The sequence below is a fragment of the Papaver somniferum genome, chromosome 3 (assembly GCF_003573695.1).
Source record: "Papaver somniferum cultivar HN1 chromosome 3, ASM357369v1, whole genome shotgun sequence".
Lineage (NCBI taxonomy): Eukaryota > Viridiplantae > Streptophyta > Magnoliopsida > Ranunculales > Papaveraceae > Papaver > Papaver somniferum.
In genome coordinates, this window is record NC_039360.1 from 138,841,744 (window position 1) to 138,861,686 (window position 19,943).

A 19,943-nucleotide genomic window follows, 5' to 3' on the forward strand; every position below is an offset into this window, starting at 1 on the left:
GAGTTGCATTTTGGAATATCAGAGGTTTGAAGAGGATTTAAGCCAAAGATATACTAAGAAGTTTATTTAATAATTTTAATCCTTCCTTATCATGGTTGCTGAGCCTAAAATTAGAGTACCAAGTAATGTTTGTAAGAATTTAAAGCTTCCTGGAATGTGTCAGATGATCATCCATAATTCTAGTGACCATTCTAAAGGTAATATCTGGTTATTCTGGCATATTTCTTTGCCTAAACCAATTGTTGTTGTTTTTTTTTTTTTTTTTTGAATCATAAGAAATTTATTACCAAAGAGAACTAAAGGGATTTACAAAAATTTGACTGGACAGGCCCAGTAACAGAATGAGCAAAAAATCCCAGTAAAATTAACAGACAAAGCCCAGAATTTTTCTAAGAACTGAAAAAAGAAAAGAACATAACTCAGTTTATGAATCTAAAGTACATGCCATCCTCTTGTTCTAGTTCACCCAAGAAACTTGGTTTCTTTTCATAATAGATAATGATTCCTCTTGCAAGCTGTACTCCTTTTTTTGCCATCTTGTCAGCGGAGAAATTGATCTCCCTGTAAGAATGTTTGAAAGTGATACAACTAAGTTGCCTCTGAATATTATTCCATCTATTTCTGAAAATCCAAGGAACATTGCCACAACATAAAGATTTTAATGCTGCCAATGAGTCCAAACTGAAACATACCTCGGTGTAGATTTTCCTTATTGCCCACTCTTCTGCAATGATGACAGCCATTACTTCAGCTATGAAGTTTGATGCCGCACCTAATCCTCCAGTGGATGCTCCCACAAAATCACCTTGATGAGTTCTAGCTACGAAACCAGTACCTGCATTACCAGGGTTCCCTTTGGATGCACCATCACAACAAATTAGTATTTGATTTCCTGTAGGGAGTTTGAAAAAACATTGCTTCACTTCAGAGACATGGGTTGGTATTCCAGTTGTAGATGGTGGATTTTCGACAAAGGCTAAAATGGTAAACCCATAATTATACGAACTCCTGATCCAGCAATCAAATATGAATATTGAGACACATGTCTCTCATCGAATCCTCTGACTGATAATACTTTCTCTCAGAGTACATGCGGATATGTAGTCACTCGGTTGGACAACGACATATCTCATGAATACTGAACACTTCAGTAATCATTTCTATATAGAATCACGAGATTGACGGTTCCTAGAAAGCTTGCTCTGCTAGTATAGAGCGATAACGTCTTCAGGATACAAAAAACAAGTTTTCCCTGACTATATAAAGGATATGAAGCTCCAGCAAGCTCATGTCAGAATAATTAATGCTCCTAGACAGCTTGCTCTGCTAGTATAGAGCCATCAGTTAATTATTCTTAAATTCTTGGTTTCATCCACTGAATTTCCGAAAATATTCAAATATTTTCGCAATATTTCGTTACTTAACGATGATGCACTAACAATCACCGCACGAACGAGTATTTCAGAATACGACGAAACGATGAACCTATACAAAATAGGTAGGAAAATAATAAATAATTAAAATATTGACCAAGGCGCTGGGAGCATGGCCCCACCGACTGGCCGGCCGTGCCGTGGTCAATCCCACGCTAATTTTATATTTTTGTCATATTTTCTGTTATTTTCCTTGATCTCATGAAAATCCTTTCATTTGAACAAATATCATTCGTTTTGAGGAAACTCCTCGATTTCCTGGTGTTTCCTTCACACCAAGGAAATAATATAAAATTAGGGAAAATATTGTGGGTCGTGATTATTAGCCAACCGGCCATGCCTTGATCCCAGCCGGCCCCCCACCTCATGGTTCCTCATTATTTTATTATTATTTCCCTAAACTCATGAAAACTACTTAATCTCATGGTATTTTCACAAAACCATGGAAAATATAATATAAAATTAGGGAAACCCGTGAGACCGGGCCCCAGCCGGCCGGCCATGCCTCAGCCGGTCCCACATGCCCTATTATTTTTTTATTATTATTTTAAGGTTTCCTTGATCCCATGAAATTCCTTGATTTCATGGTATTTCTCTCAAATTATGAATATTCCTTCAAATCATGGAAAAAATACATAAAAATACATAAATTTAGGGAAAACGCACGGGACCGGGCCCCAGCCGGCCGGCCATGCCTCAACCGGTCCCACACGCCCTTCTTTTATTATTTTTTAATATTATTTGCTTCCTTGATCCCATGGAAACTCTTTCACTTTAAGGAAACTCCTTAATTTTAAAAAAACTCCTTGATTTCATGATATTTTCATAAAATCATGAAAAATAATATAAAATTAGGAAAAGGCACCATGGGACCGTGGTCACTAGACGGACGGCCTGCCTTGGCTCCAGCGGTCCCACGCCACATATTCCTTCATTTTATAATTATTTTCCTTCATCTCATGAAGTTTCCTCAGTTTCAGCAAAACCCTAATTTTGTCATATTTTCTCGAATGGTTGCTCAACTGCACGACAGAAAATATCAAAATTCTCAGGATTGAGACACGGATGTGTTGATGATGTGAGCATGTTACCTTGACCGACCAGGGTTGCCTCCTTGGCTCGCAATGAGCCGGTCCCACGTTTTTCATGATCTGACCTAATTTGCGCAATTGCACGTATTAGGTCCAAAATTCTTCCAAATAATTTTGGATTTTCATGGAATGATCGTCAGTCGATCCCGCGACCACCCAGGGCTGATTTCATGACCCCTTGGTCGGTATCTCACCTCTTCATAATTAATTAGGTTTTATCACCTAAGGCTCAGACGAGCATTATAAGAGAAATGATTGAACCAACATTTAATCATTCTTTTATCAACAAGTCACCAGATCTTCAAGAGACCTTGGTATTTGCTCACATGAGCATATGGGCGCTTCATGGTCGGTCCATGATCCCATGAAGCCGGTACCTCCTTCTTCCCATGGTTGATTTTGAAATAAATCATCAATTGGTCATCAATTGATCAAATTAGGGTTTATGAGTCCAAGGATCATAATTCCATATTCAGACACTAATAACTTTACGACGATCTCATGATCAGTATTCTTATTAATTGTGCTCGATTCAACTACCTACCAGTATTCTAATTAATGTTTTATTTTGGTCACGCTACCAATAATTCATCAGACGAGCAACACTTGCTCAGATGAGCAATATTTGCTCAAACCAAGGAATATTGATTCAACTCTCAATATTCAACAATTCATCGAATGAGCAATACTTTCTCGCCTCAACTATCAACTTGAGAATTATACCTCTGTCTCAACATACACGTTTAATTCATGAGCTTCAGAACATTTTGCAAAATCATGTTCAACTCAGCAAATACATGGACTCATCGTCCCATAAAGTCATGAAGTCAACAACTGACTAATTAACCACGAGACGTCAATCGTGTCACATGGGGGATATCAACTAGGGTTTTGCTCTGGCGGTCTACGGCACGTGTGTTCATACACACGATGGAATGTGAGCAAGTCGTGCAATCAGTTGAAGGAGTTAACAAAGTAGTGGATGAAAAATCGACCAAGTCTCCGCACGATGAGCAACTGGTTTCAAACACGATTTCCACCTCCCCACTCTTTGATTCCATCAACTGTCACACTTCATGGGATCATGGTGGCTACAATTCCAGCAATATAAATATGTTTCTGAATCATGATTGGAGAACGAAGAATCTCATGTCTCACAGACAATACGAGATCAACACTTCATCAATTGAGCAATTACTCTCAATTGAGTAACTTCAATCATTCAGAACTTATCTTATTTAGAATTCACAGCACACCTACAATCTTTGATTACCATTGATTCCACACATTTCTCAGCTTCCCTCCTACAAATCAACGCATCCTCTTTTGTGACCGAATTTACTCTGGAACGGCCATTGTCTTGGTTTAGGCCGGAGTACTACAGATTGATCTCTCGAATTCAAAGCACTCCCTTCTTGCAGTGCACCTGTGTGAGGTTGAACATTTCGCTCGGTTCAAGGATTCTCCTCCGTACGGTTGTCTCCTCAATCCCGTGAAAACCAGCAAATCGTTTTTCCCCATCTACAGATTGGCGACCACAGTGGGAGATCGTTATCTCGGTTGCAATCTCACAATTTCACAAGATGGTTGATCTTAGGTCACGTACGATCGCAGATCCTAACACAAATGATGGTAGCACCACCAACAACAACAATGAGGATATCCCGAAAACAATTTTGGCCTCTAACACCAGCGGTGATGATATTACTCCTCCTCATGCTAACACGGAAGGTCATCCTCTGTTCGGCCGACATCCTGAGGAAGTCAAAGGAAACCCACCACCTACCATTGTCGATCTCATCAAAGTGCAAGAGACCCTTGCACAGAATCAAACTGATATGGCTACTATACAGAAAGAGCTGTTTAATTATCTGAAGACTCTCACTGACAAGATGTCAGAGAAAACTCAAGAAAAAGGAAAAGAGAAGGAAAAATCCTCAGACGCTGATCCTGAGGTAATTCCGACTCATACAGTGGATGATGATGAAGTCCGCAAAGCTGCAGACGATCCATCAGCAAAGGAATCATCGAACTTCATTACTCGGGAAGATTTGGAACGCCTTATGGAAAACCATGGAAAGGACAAGATCCCACATGCCCATCGTCACCAGCCTCCATACCCTGCTGCTACACGGAGGATTCCTCTTCCAAAAGGTTATATCTCTCCAACCTTTACTTTGTACGATGGAACCGGCAATGCTCGGGAACATGTTTCTCGGTTCCTAGAAGCTTTGGGTGAACACGAGCATAACCATGTTGTTCGCCTCAAAGAATTTTCAAAGTCCTTGAAAGGCAGGGCGTCCACCTGGTACAACAACATCGCACCAGGAACTATCAACAGTTAGGGAGAAATGGTTAATGCTTTCTATAGGAAGTATTTCTTCGTTTTAGAGCAAGTCACCCTCTCCGATATCGGAAGGATGTTTCAAAAGAACAACGAACATCCTAACGATTATGTGAAAAGGTTCAGAGTTCAAGCGTTGGATTTCCATGATCCGAACGTCACAGAGCAACAACTTGTAGACTTATGTATCAACGGAATGATTCCAATCTACAGAGCCTTATTGGAGATTCTCAGGTTCCATACCTTCTCATAACTCCATGAAGCAGCCAAGAGGTCGGCAACTACTGCACCTGCTCTGCTAGAAAGGACTAAGACTGCAAAAGCTGAAGAACAACGAGAGACGTTTGATCAACAAACAATACAACCTTTAAATTTCCACAAATGCTGTTGTGGAAGGGAGCAAACAGAAAGCTGAACCACAACGCAAGCATACTTCCTCAACCCCTTCAAAGGCGCAAAAGAAGGATAATGTGCAAGCTCCTCCTCAACGCATGGAAGATCCAGAAGCACCTGATTTCCCATGCTCCATTGAAGAAGTTATCGAATTACTAGATTCCTGGATTCAAGACGGCGCAATCAAGTTGCCATATGTCAAGAAGGAACCAACTGAAGAGGCCATGGAAAATCCTCGCTATTGTCGCTTTCATAGATTTGTCAGCCATCCCACAATTAATTGCAAAACTTTGAAGCGTATATTTTAGGAGAAGGTCGAATCGGGAGAACTCAATTTGGGGACTGAAGGAGTACACAGAGATCCCCTTCCCTTCAGAACCTCCACTCTTTCTGAACCTCCCGTCAAAAAGGCAGTTCAATCCTTGATTGAGCACATCTGCGAATTGCTATACTTATCAAAAGCTCAAAGGAAAGACATGTTTTCTGCATTAAACCACATCGTGTCAGGCAAGCGTCTACTCATTTAAGAGACATTTACTGAGCCTCCAGCGACGGACAAAGAAATGTATGACTGGGGACTGCTTACCACAGTGCACATCAAAGGAAACGAGTTCAAGAGAGCATTTTTTGATGTCGGCACTGCCATCAACATCATCCCTCTGAAAACTCTTAGAGCCGCTGGCATTAATCAACAGGAAGCTACTCATGCCCCCATAGCAATCAGAGATCACGAAGGAGTTTCCAGAGACGCATACGGCTACGTCATGCTCAAAGTCAAAGAAAATTTGGTCCACACTGAGACCAAGTTTTACATAATCCGAGAAGATCCAGGATATGACATGATTCTTGGACGCACATGGATTCATGATGGGAAGGTGACACTGACACCTTCAATTACACATCTCTCCACTGAAGAAACCTCTGACTCAGAGGAAGAAAAAGAAGATATTTCACCATTCGAGTATCTGGAGGAGGTCAAATCCTTGACAGAACTTACAAAAAGGCCTGAGGAACATCCAAACGCTTTCGTCAAGAGATTTCACACTCAGAAAAGTCTTATTCCTTCTCATGTGCCCATATCGCCAGTTTTCAAATATGCTTATTTGGTTCAAGGGCTTCACTCCGCAAACAATTTAACAATTGCAAGATGCTATGAGTGTATAATTTCGCCTCAGAAATATTACACCCAATGGTTGGATTCAGAACTTCTTCAGATTGATCATCCAATCAAGAGATTCATTGCGGAGGATGTGGCTAAGAATAACAGACATTATGAAGGATACTCCTTTCTGCACGAATGTCCATATGTGCCACATCCACGGAATTTCGTCACACGAGGAGTTCCGAATCAACAGAAGATATTCAAAGCGCGGTCGACCAAACCTAACAAATTTCATGAAGGGGACCTGGTTCTCAAAGCAGCTCAGCGTGGTCTTCATTCTACAAGGAAATCCAATTAGGAAGGACCATTTATGGTTGCTAAGTCCATAACCGGAGGATACTACAAACTGATCAACACAGATAGCAGAACCCTACCAGTGATTCACGAGAATTGTCTTAAGGCGTTTGTCTGAAATCATCAAACATTTGAGGTACTGGGCATTTGAAGCATTCATGACGTCTGGATTTGGCATTTAGGATTTTATTTCATTGTATTTCAATTCCTCCAAAACGTTTGCAATACTTACAATCAGTATTTGAATTCAGAAATTTATCAAAATTCAGTTCACATTTCTCAAAAGAAAATCTCTATCAAATCCTTAACCATCTATCAATCCAAAACCAGCTAATATCAAAACCCAAAGAAAAACCTCACATCTCTCAGAAGTTCAGAAGTTCAAGAGATCATGAAAAGGGAAATCAAAGAAAATCAACAAAAAAGGATTTTCGCTCCTCTGCATCCTTCAAGGCCTGCAAAGCCGCCTTCTCCTTGTTCAACTCTTCAGTCAGCCTGGCAATTTTGTCTTCTTTCTCCATCACAACATCATTGGGAAAGGGTATGTTGTTCTCACATGAGTCCTTGATAGCGTTCATTTGCTTACGAAGCCACTTCACATTGAAGCCAAGTTTTTCTGAATTGTCCAAATTAAACTCCCAATCAAAGAGTATATCTGGAGTCACAGTATTTCTGGCCCTAGTGCATATATCACTCACGACACGCAAGATAATACCTACTTGCATTGTTAAGGCATAAGCACGTCCAGGGTTCTTATCAACGATCATGTGACCAAACTTCTTCTATATTTTCTCATACAAGCCTGCATGTCCAATGGGAACGCCGAATCCACCAACTAGTTCATGATATGGGAGTGAAGCATCAAATGGAGGATCAAAAGAAACTCATGCACTTGGATATTCATGCACCACTATACGGTTCTCAATTACTGGGGCAACTTCTACAATCAAGGCAACAATATTCTCTACCGGTGTTTCAGTTTCTTATGTCACTGAAGCAGTAACAATCTGGGTTCCACAACTTCAGTGACAACCTTCTCATGGCCTTGAAGTGCAGCGATGGTTGTTTCTTCATCAATAACTCCAGGGAAGTTCGAGTTATCCTCATTGGATTCAATATCCTGAACTTTGGTATTCGACACCTAATATGAAGATTACATGAGGTTAGAGTCACTTAAGCATGAAACCAAGTGATATTATAAAATACAGTATACAAGAAATGCAACATCATCAAAGTTCATAATTATGCACCCAATACGCGAGCAAATAGCATGAAAGTCATGAAGATAAGTTTTACGGTAACCTCGTCTGAAGAAACTGTACTCTGCCCTGTACTAGAACACAAACTGGGAGCAACCTACAAGGAATCTGAAGACGGGTCATATACCATTCTCTTCGTATGGATGTCCTCTACAACGTTTCAAAATTTCATGACAATCCGATGAACAAGCAAAGAGATTTGGTCAAAACATTGAACAACATACCATCTGAAAAAGTTCTGAAAGTCTACTGGAAGTTTACTGTTTCGCCTTTTTCGGGTCCCTGAACGTGCTCAAAACTTAAAAATCTTCTTTGTTAAAGCTTGGAAAATTTCCGGGCTTAAATATGCATATGAAGATCATGAAAATCCGACTCCAGATGAAGGTTTTACGGCGTTTTTGCTAAAAGACTGAATTCTGAATTTTCTGACGACGAATTTCGACTAAGTTTTTCATGTATACACATGTATTCTCATTCATACATTCACAAATCAGCACTTTCATACTTCTATGAAGAGGATACAGGACATGTACTTACTTGGGGGATCTTCGAAGTGTTCGAGGAATTGGGATTGTCCGTGTTAACGACAAAGGGCTCATTACTTCTATTCGGCTCCGACTCTTTAGAAGTGCCTTCGTCTCTATCCTCAGAGAATGGTCGAGTATCAGCACTCTCCGTCTCCATGACGACATCCTCCTGGACACATCCTCAACAATCAACATTTTATCTAAAAAGCATCATAATTGAATGTGCGAAGGAATACTTATGGCTTCTTCTTCATCGCTCAAATCAGGAATTGTTGCAGGAAACCGAAGACCATCGATACTTGATGAAGTAAAATTCTGCAACGGAATAACAACATTGGTTTCATGATCCTAATAATGTGGGCGAGAAAAAGTCACAACGAGGGGAATACCGAGAACTCACCAAAGAACCAACTGGGGACTTTATGGTATTAGGTAACAGCTTATAACTTTTGTTCCTTCCTTCTCCACCGTGAACAATCGCTTCAGTTTCTGAGAAATCTACACGGATTCGAGGTCTTACATTACGACCGTCCTGTGGTAAAATTCAGTAACGTAATTAGAATACAGTTCTCATAATTTCATGAAGATTATACGAAGAGACATACCTGAGAAGACCCTGGAGACGATTTTCGTTTATCACAAGAGAGATACTTCAATCTTGGTCGACCAGAAATCATCTCAGTAGAAGGAGGATCCTTCACTGGAGGCTGACCAGCCATCACCTAATCACGCAATCGCTGAAGTTGTTGATCCCAAAAGTCTACATAACTTGGAGTTACATATACAAATCTCTCGGAGCAAGGAAACCAGTAATTACTTCTTTCCACAGAGTATGGTCTAAATGGGTTCTAAGTTGTTCAACTGATGGCTTCCTCCTTCGAAAAGTTGGAATACACTGATCCATACCCATTTGTCGAGCTGCTCTGTCAATATTATATTCTTCCACTGATGGTCCTCCCACTACACCAAATTGAGTAATTTGTAACACTGAATTGTTACACTAATTAGTGTGACATTGGTTGCCACACATATAGGTGTGACATCTATAATAAGTGTAACAATATATCATAATTCTATTTAATTTTATGTTTAATTAATTATTTTTTCGAAAAGTGTAATAAATAATCATCAATGCATTATTAACTAAATGAAATTTATAGAAATATTATATAATCCAAAATTAGCTCTCCGCGGAGCAAATCGAAATTTTAACACTTAAAATTTTCACCTTTTGTTTCCGCCTTAACTTCCCCCAAAATTTTCAGTTCCCGCTCCCAGTCCCCCCAATTTATTTCAGTTCCCTCTAAATTTCTTACCGAAATTCAGAACAAATTGAAACCAAATCTATTTTATTTCCCCCTAAATCTTCTCGATTTTTTTTTTTGTATGAAGAAGTCGATTGCTTTTTCCAATCTTTCACATATTTCCCTATCGTCACAAGATTTTTTTTCCTTTTCTTTATCTTTCCTATGTCTGTAGGAGTAGTTAGATTGATGGTTTTTTTTGTGTGATTTTTGCATCTGATTTCGCATTAGGGTTTATTTTTGTTTGATTTCCGATTTCGTATGAGGGTTTTTTTCTTCTGTATGGCTTATGGGCGTTTTGTTGAAGGTCTTAAATCTTTTCCTTCTTAACCCTAAATCGAGGTAAGGGTCTGATGTTTTTATGGTGAACTGCTGATCTTTTGTTCAATTTTGTTTTTATTTTTCCATGTTATCACCAAAGTTGTGTTACCTTTATTTACAGGTTTGGCTGAAGAAGAGGGAATGTTAATCATCTAGCTCACTCTTACCGTTGATCTTGTTATTCAGGTAATGTTCTAGACGTTGTTGTTTTGGCGGTAGTGCAATATATGTTTTAGAATCATTTTTCTTTAGATGTTCAATGTTTAGTTTTCTAATGGTTTTGATTTTTCTATTTAATGCTTGTAAATGCAAAAAGAACGAATGTGATATTATGGATCAACAAGCTGGGTTCTGTTTTAGAGTTGGAGCCCAGCTTGTGGCTCGGTTACCAACCAAAAGCTTTGTATAAGTTAGTTGAGACTGAGATTGAATTTTTTTTTTCATTTCGGAAATGAGAAGTTTGTGCCATTTATCTCTTAGCCAGTTCAAAGATATACCTTTGATTGTGTTCCTTCAGGTTGCTTCCCACAAGACTTATAAAATTAGTTTCCCTTCAATTTGTTGTTGTTAATTAATTGAATTAAAATTCTTCCATTTTGCTAAACTATTTCAACTTCAGACTATCCTCTAATCTTCTAACAGTTTTACTGCTGGACTTGTAGGATAAGGCAGGTTGTGTTTCAAAAATGGTTTTTGCAGGCCAACAAAGTAATTTGACAACAATCTCAAACAAGTAAACTTCCATCTCATGGCGTCTCAACGGTAATTGCTCATTATGTTCCATACATTTTAGGTCAGATGTTTATCTTATTGAATGACATCGTAGTGTAAATGCCAGTTATACATATTAGACTATTAGTCTTAAGTGGATTCATTAGCAATTACCGTTATGCAACATCTTTTCCTTGGACTGGCTTGAGCGGCGAATGTATCTGAGGTTGAACCAAACTGAACTTTTGTATGCTTGTATTGTTAATTCCTTTTCATTTGTTTGAAACTTTTTTCATCACTCAAACAATCTTTGACCATAATTTCATGACTTGAAACTTATATATCACCTGCCTTACTTGTGGGTGTACATACATAATCATACACAAAAGTTTTACCTCAAGAGTTATCTCATATATTGGATTAAATAATTCTTATGTACTTATAGTTGTATTAATCTTTATTTAGTTGGTGGCGTAATTATATAAATTGGTGAGAGGTACAGATGTCTAGAGGGGCAGATGTTATAAAAGATGATGATACGGTCTAGCTTCTTTTAGATAATGTTGAGTGGTAGTGTAATTAAATGGGATCATATAAAGGAGCAAGTGATGACATTTCGTTGGGAGACCTGTAGATAGAAACCGAAGGATGAAAATGAACACTAACTTGATGATCCACCATGATGTTGGTTTCTGATGGTGGAAGGATGAAATCCCTTATATATGGGAGTAATAATATACACGTAATCTATGTTACTGACCAAAAGTCTGTGAAGAATTTTATAGTTTTTTTTTTTTACTCTCAGTTAATCGTAGGAACATACTTGAAGTATGGGTTTGTAGAAAATATGCTTACTCGCGATAATGTTCCATGAAAATATTTTGAACTATCACTGATCCTAAAACTCTGTTATGAGAAGTTGGGAACAGGGATGTGCATCATCTAATCGAAAATTAATCCATCCTTGCTGGCTACATTTTTCCTGATGTAATGTGGATATGTTTTTCGTTCATATCAAGAGGATAGATAATATGCTCTACCTATCTTGTCAATTCATCTTTAAATTAAAGTATGCCTATTGCTAGATATACATAATCTTGGCCAGGTAACATCTATTGTGTTGGCGCGTTGCGTACTTAGGATCAGACAAGATTTTATGAGGTTGTGAGTAAGTTCTTAATTAAAACAAAGTTACCTGTATCCCTACTCTGAAACGTGTTTACACATATGGCAAATATTTTTCATATGATATCTGATGACCTCTTTTTTATTCATTTATATTTATATTCATTTGTTTGTAGGACAATTCCCATCATTGCAGGAAGAGAACCTGGCGAAAAATGAATTTAGCTTACCTACCATGGATGAGATATAAGCCACTTTGTCTAGGTATGCATTTGGATTAGATTATTTAAATCTGTTGAATTCAAGTAGTTCTTGTTTTTTCTTCAAGCCTTTCTTTTTGTCAGTTCTAATAATCGTCTTTGATATATTAATTTGGCCAATCACTAATATCACGTCAGAGCTCTTGGTTCAGTATCCTTTAAGAAATATATGTATACTTTAGGCTTATTCTGGTTACTTCTCTTAGAGCTCAGATTACATATTGTTATGTGTTCATGCGTTGGTTATTGAGTCTTCCAGCTTTAATTCAACTCAATAAACCTGGAGTATCCGCATTCACGCAAGCAATTGGCCAGGTTTTAAAGGTATTTGAAATCCTTGAACACTCCCTTTTAGTTGTAATCACGATGTCTTCTTTGCTGGCTGTCTACACTGGATACAGTTAGACTAACACCATGGAAACTTTATGCAAATGATAAGCTTGTGTTAACTTAAATCATTATTATCAAAACCAGGAAAGCCCTCATCTTGGTTCATTGTTTGCTAGGAATGGAAAAATAGTTGCAGCTGGATATGCGGTGACCGGTTTGGAAGGTGAATTCTGTCACCACATAATTGTCCAAAAGAACGAGAGTAAAGCTCGCATAGAATGCGTCTACGATGATTCTGCACCAATCTGGGACCCTCCTCAAGGTGATGACTATTATTCACCACAGAACTGTCCAAAAGATCGAGAGTAAAGTTCGCATAGACTGCGTCTATGATGATTATGCACCAATCTGGGACCCTCCTCAAGATGATGACTATTACTATAAGTTATCTTTGTATGTTGGTGGTGGTTGAATAGTGTGGCATAAGAAACGTTTGCAATTTACAAATTAAACTTTGTGTACTTCTTTCTATAGATAAGTACTATTAGGTAGAGTTTATGTTTTAATTTATAATAATTTTTAGTTTTTATTGTTTAGTGTTTTAGTAGTGTATTAGGATATTAGTTGATGTTGAAACATATTTCTTTTTATTAATCTAATTTCTATTAAATTTATTGGGTACTATTTTTAAATATTATGCACGTGTAATAACATGGTGGGTTGAGGAAAGCGAGTGTATGGATCCAAAACAGGGTGGGGAAACAAAAATAAATATTTTTTTTTCTTAATTACTACCTAAATTGTTACACTTATATATGTCAGAGATTTGACATACTTTTTAGTGTGATTTAAATTAATTAAAATCACACTTATTAGTGTGACCACTAATGTGTAACAAAAGAAAAACACCATATTTATGACACTAATAAGTGTGATAATAAATCGGATATCACACTTATTTGTGTAACAAAATGTTTGATTTGGTGTAGTGTCCGTATATAGTCGACCAGGGGTGCAACTCAACATGAAAGATCTTTCTCCATCACTCAGATTTGCACCAGACATCAACATCACACTCTCTCCAGTATTGAAAGTTGTTGGCTGGGAAACATAAGCAGGAACTGACACCCACGGGCGGAAGTTGAACTCAGATTCATCATCCAACACATCAATGACACGTGCTTTAGACCGAGGCTGCTTTGTAGACCAACGTATGATCCTGACATTATCTTTTTCGGAGAAAATGTGACGAGCATCAGCATTCGGTCCTTGCAAAATATTACGTGGAATAGGCGCACAATTCTTGAAGTGCTCCCATATCAAAGCTTGAAGAAACATCGTATTGGCATAACACCCAATCTTCATAAAGCCATTCGACACACTGGAGTCTATAACCAAGGAGTCTAAGTTAGAATACAAAGAACCCAGGAACAGGCTACCTATTGGGAGTTGCTCACCTTGAGCCATCTTGATAGCAAAGGGGATCACGAAGGGCTTCAACAAGTTTCCACTGTCTTCAAATATGTCTCTCGACAGCCATAAACATAAGAAAGCAGCAATGGGTAACATACTGTCGATGGGTTTATCAGAAATCTCGTCCTTTGGCCACCAGCGTGTCAACCAATGAGCATAGCACCCTTTACTGCCAGATGCCTTATTCACTTCCTCCATTGCAGCTGCCAAAATGTTAGAAACCGCAGCCTCCTCATCTGAAAGATCCCCAGGGAGATTGCCCGTGATTGGGAGATGCATCAAAGCAGCCACATCATCTAAGGCAACGGTAAACTCTCCCCATCTACATATAAAGGTGTGAGTGGGAATACACCAACGAGCAAGTAGAGCCACAATACCTCTCGCATCATGGAAAATGAATAAGTCTCTAAAATCCTGAATAGCTCTCGTCACTTGCGCCTGATCGAGCATAGCCCTGACATGAGGGAAACCCAGCATATGTCTCGCCCATCCAGAGAATTTTTCCAAAGGTCGTCGAGAAAGCTTAAACTATACGATTGATGCAAGGAAGATACCTCGTTCAACACAAAACCGAATCATTGTCTTAGGAGTCACCAATTTCTTCTGAGTAACATTTCTGGGATTTACCAGAAGACGATACACTGGAGATTTGAGATAATTCTCAGTTTCCTGCTCAACCTCTGCCAAAAATGCATCATCATATATATTCAGGACATTCTTAATTCCAGAGGCTTCATCCTCTTTTTCGCCAACGGAAGTCTCATCCATACATGTCTCATCTCTGGAGGTATCATCATCAATACACATTTCGTCACTTGGAGTGTCGTTAGCTTGGGAGTTGGACATCTTTGCGGAGTACCTGTAAAGTTCACACTACAGTCTACTTCAGTATGTCGCCCAGATATAAATCAAGGGAGTACCAGCATCTAATGGTAATTCTTAACTCTTACCTTTTACGCTTCCACTAACGATAGTGATAGTAATGCTAGAGTTAACACCTCAAAACTCGTTCGTTTCTTCGAAACCTACAAAAAGCAAACGAAGCTCAGATTGTCGTGAAATCATGAACATTTCTATTGTGTGAACATTCACCATGGAATTATGAAAACTAAAACATTATTTCATCATAAATAATTGTTTACTTTGAATATTACTCGAAATCAAACTTGGCTTTTGAAAATACATATTTACGAAAACGGGAACAATAACTCACGTTTTCGTTTTGTGAGTTACAACTCACGCAAAAAAAAAAATCCGTGGAGCATGTCACGGTTTTGTTTACAAAAATATTTTTCGTGGAAGCCCACGATTTTACATAAAAAAAAAAAATCTCTTTTCCTTCGTATCATTTAAAACGAAGGTTTATTTTAATTTTGTGAAAGCTCACACATTATAGGATAAAGTTTTGATTTACATGAAAGCTCATAAACAAAATTTTATCACTGGGCACAGGTCCACACACAAAAAAAAACTTTTCCTTCGTATGATCGTCATTCTCTAAAACGAAGGTTTATTTCGGTTTCATGAAAATTCACTATTTTTATGATAAAACCTTGGTTCACATGAAAGCTCATAAACTAAGTTTTATCACTGGACCTAGGTCTACATATATTACAAAAAAAATATCCCTCCTAAATCAGGGATTATTATTAGTTTTCAAAACTAACGATCAAACGAACATACGTTTTCAAAAACGAGGGTTTCCAACGAAACTCACACTCATATATGCACGTGCATATAATTTTATTATGATCAAGGTATGAACAAATCATGAAACTCATAACATCTGGAAAAAAATTCGCCGCTTACCTGGTCGGCGCCGGCCGGAGTCTGACCGGTCGGTGATCGGACGACGGCGGCGGCCGGTGATGCTCCGGCAAAAAAAAAAATTCTCTCCTCCTGCTGATCACGTGAAGAAGATGGAGAGGTGATGAAGGTGCTGGTCGTAGAAAAATAATTAAAAAAAGGATTAATTCCTTTTATACCAAATTTTATTTCCAAAACCTAATTTTATAAGCATTTCCTTATTTGGACCCGGCCCGCGAATCCTAAACGATCAGGGTCCCGTCATCCAAATCAGCGGTTCAACACCAATTTATGCTCATTAGACGATGCTCTATCATACCACTGGGATATTCATTCAATTCATGGTTTGCTCGTACTATCAAAATCCGGTAACGTCTTAACTTACAACTAAGTTCAATTACTTATATTGTTATGACCGGAAAATCACCATTCAATGCTGACTGAGGAACACGGCTTTACTCACTAAGAAGGGGACTTAATGTAGATGGTGGATTTTCGACAAAGGCTAATCGTAAACCCATAATTATACGAACTCCTGATCCAGCAATCAGATGTGAATATTGAGACACAGGTCTCTCATCGAATCCTCTGACTGAGAATACTTTCTCTCAGAGTACATGCGGATATGTAGTCTCTCGGCTGGACAACGACATATCTCATGAATACTGAACACTTCAGTAATCATTTCTATATAGAATTACGAGATTGACGGCTCCTAGACAGCTTGCTCTGCTAGTATAGAGCGATAACGTCTTCAGGATACAAAAAACAAGTTTTCCTTGACTATATAAAGGATATGAAGCTCCAGCAAGCTCATGTCAGAATAATTAATGCTCCTAGACAGCTTGCTCTGCTAGTATAGAGCCATCAGTTAATTATTCTTAATTTCTTGGATTCATCCACTGAATTTCCGAAAATATACAAATATTTTCGCAATATTTCGTTACTTAAATCTATGGTTCTTCCCAGCAGAATTCCATGGGTTAGTAATAAATATTTAACGCACAGGCGTCTGAGCTACCTCTGAGTAAGCCCCGGCTCAAAAGGTGCAAGTGTACTCAACGATGATGCACTAACAATCACCGCACGAACGAGTATTTCAGAATACGACGAAACGATGAACCTATACAAAATAGGAAGGAAAATAATAAATATTTAAAATATTGACCAAGGCGCTGGGAGCATGGCCCCACCGACTGGTCGGCCGTGCCGTGGTCAATCCCACGCCAGTTTTATATTTTTGTCATATTTTTTGTTATTTTCCTTGATCTCATGAAAATCCTTTCATTTGAACAAATATCCTTCGTTTTGAGGAAACTCCTCGATTTCGTGGTGTTTCCTTCACACCAAGGAAATAATATAAAATTAGGAAAAATATTGTGGGGCGGTGATTATTGGCCAACTGTCCATGCCTTGATCCCAGCCGGCCCCACACCTCATGGTTCCTCATTATCTTATTATTATTTCCCTAAACTCATGAAAACTCCTTAATCTCATGGTATTTTCACAAAACCATGGAAAATATAATATAAAATTAGGAAAACCCGTGGGACCGTATCCTAGCCGGCCTGCCATGCCTCAACCGGTCCCACATACCCTATTATTTTATTATTATTATTTTAAGGTTTCCTTGATCCCATGAAATTCCTTGATTTCATGGTATTTCTCTCAAATTATGAAAATTCCTTCAAATCATGGAAAAAAATACATTAAAATACATAAATTTAGGAAAAACGTACGGGATCGGGCCCCAGCCGGCCGACCATGCCTCAGCCGGTCCCACACGCCCTTATTTTATTATTTTTTAATATTATTTGCTTCCTTGATCCCATGGAAACTCTTTCACTTTAAGGAAACTCCTTAATTTTAACAAAACTCCTTGATTTCATGATATTTTCATAAAATCATGAAAAATAATATAAAATTAAGAAAAGGCACCATGGGACCGTGGTCTATGCCTTGGCTCCAGCGGTCCCACGCCACATATTCCTTATTTTATAATTATTTTCCTTCATCTCATGAAGTTTCCTCAGTTTCAGCAAAACCCTAATTTTGTCATATTTTCTCGAATGGATGCTCAACTGCACGCCAGAAAATATCAAAATTCTCAGGATCGAGACACGAACGTGAGCATGTTACCTTGACCGACCAGGGTTGGCTCCTTGGCTCGCAATGATCCGGTCCCACGTATTTTCATGATTTGACCTAATTTGCGCAATTGCACGTATTAGGTCCAAAACTCCTCCAAATAATTTTGGATTTTCATGGAATGATCGTCAGTCGATCCCGTGACCACCCAAGGCTGATTTCATGACCCCTTGGTCGGTCCCTCACCTCTTCATAATTAATTAGGTTTTATCACCTAAGGCTCAGACGAGCATTATATGAGAAATGATTGAACCAGCATTTAATCATTCTTTCATCAACAAGTCACCAGCTCTTTAAGATACCTTGGTATTTTCTCACATGAGCATATGGGCTCTTCATGGTCGGTCCATGATCCCATGTAGCCGGTCCCTCCTTCGTCCCATGGTTGATTTTGAAATAAATCATCAATTGGTCATCAATTGATCAAATTAGGGTTTCTGAGTCCAAGGATCATAATTCCAGATTCGAACACTAATAACTTTACGACGATCTCATGATCAGTATTCATATTAATTGTGCTCGGATCAACTACCTACCAGTATTCTAATTAATGTTTTATTCAGGTCACGCTACCAATAATTCATCAGACGAGCAACACTTGCTCAGATGAGCAATATTTGCTCAAACCAAGGAATATTGATTCAACCCTCGATATTCAACAATTCGTCGAATGAGCAATACTTGATCACCTCAACTATCAATGTGAGAATTATACCTCTGTCTCAACAGACACGTTCAATTCATAAGCTTCAGAACATTTTGCAAAATCATGTTCAACTCAGCAAATACATGGACTCATCGTCCCATAAAGTCATGAAGTCAACAACTGACTAATTAACCACCAAACGTCAATCATGTCACATGGGGGATATCAACTAGGGTTTTGGTCTGGCGGTCTACGACACGTGTGTTCATACGCATGATGGAATGTGAGCAAGTCGTGCAATCAATTGAAGGAGTTAACAAAGTAGTGGATGGAAAATCGACCAAGTCTCCGCACGATGAGCAACTGGTTTCAAACACGATTTCCACCTCCCCACTCTTTGATTCCATCAACTGTCACACTTCATGGGATCATGGTGTCTACAATTCCAGTAATATAAATATGTTTCTGAATCATGACTGGAGAACGAAGAATCTCACGTCTCACATACAACACGAGATCAACACTTCATCAATTGAGAAATTACTCTCAACTGAGTAACTTCAATCATTCAGAACTTATCTTATTTAGAATTCACAACACACCTACAATCTTTGATTACCATTGATTCCACACATTTCTCAGCTTCCCTCCTACAGATCAACCCATCCTCTCTTGTGACCGAATTTACTCTGGAACGACCATTGTCTTGGTTTAGGCCGGAGTACTACAGATTGATCCCTCGAATTCAAAGCACTCCCTTCTTGCAGCGCATATGTGTGAGGTTGAACATTTCGCTCGGTTCAAGGAGTCTCCTCCGTACGGTCGTCTCCTCAATCCCGTGAAAACCAGCAAATCGTTTTGCCCCATATAAACCAGTGATACCAAAAAAAGATGTGATCTTCATATCATACATACTCCCCCATTTAGTACCTTTAATCCTTACTGCACATTCTCTGGTGAAACTAATGATTTTCTGTGTGAACTTGCATAAGTTTGTCTCTTCCTCATCATAAATCACATTGTTCCTTGTATGCCATAGCTGCACCATTATATTGAATGCACAATTATTGTTTCTTCCACTAAACAAGCTATCACTGTTAAAGTTTGTGAAGTTTTAGTAATTGGAATTCATGCTGCATGTCTTACTATTGATAGAAGAGAGTTGTGGGAGGAACTGATAGAAATGAGCGAAATGAAATCTTCCATAGATGGTAATAGGAGATTTCAATATGGTTCTGAGTAATGAAGAAAAGGTTGGTGGTAGAAAACCTTTATTAGTGTCTATGAATGATTTTAGAAATTGTCTGGAATCTTGC

At 38.6% G+C, this 19,943-nt stretch overlaps 1 long non-coding RNA gene across 2 annotated transcripts; it reads left to right on the forward strand.

The window, feature by feature from the left end:
- The first annotated feature begins 9,678 nt into the window (after positions 1-9,678).
- Positions 9,679-13,214, forward strand: LOC113357511. Of its 2 annotated transcripts, XR_003363669.1 has the most exons (5): positions 9,679-10,149; positions 10,250-10,314; positions 10,791-12,003; positions 12,141-12,548; positions 12,731-13,214. It is a non-coding gene; the product is annotated as an uncharacterized LOC113357511 (long non-coding RNA). The 2 variants fall into 2 exon arrangements; XR_003363668.1 differs by having other exon boundaries at positions 10,791-12,548.
- Positions 13,215-19,943: the final 6,729 nt, after the last annotated feature.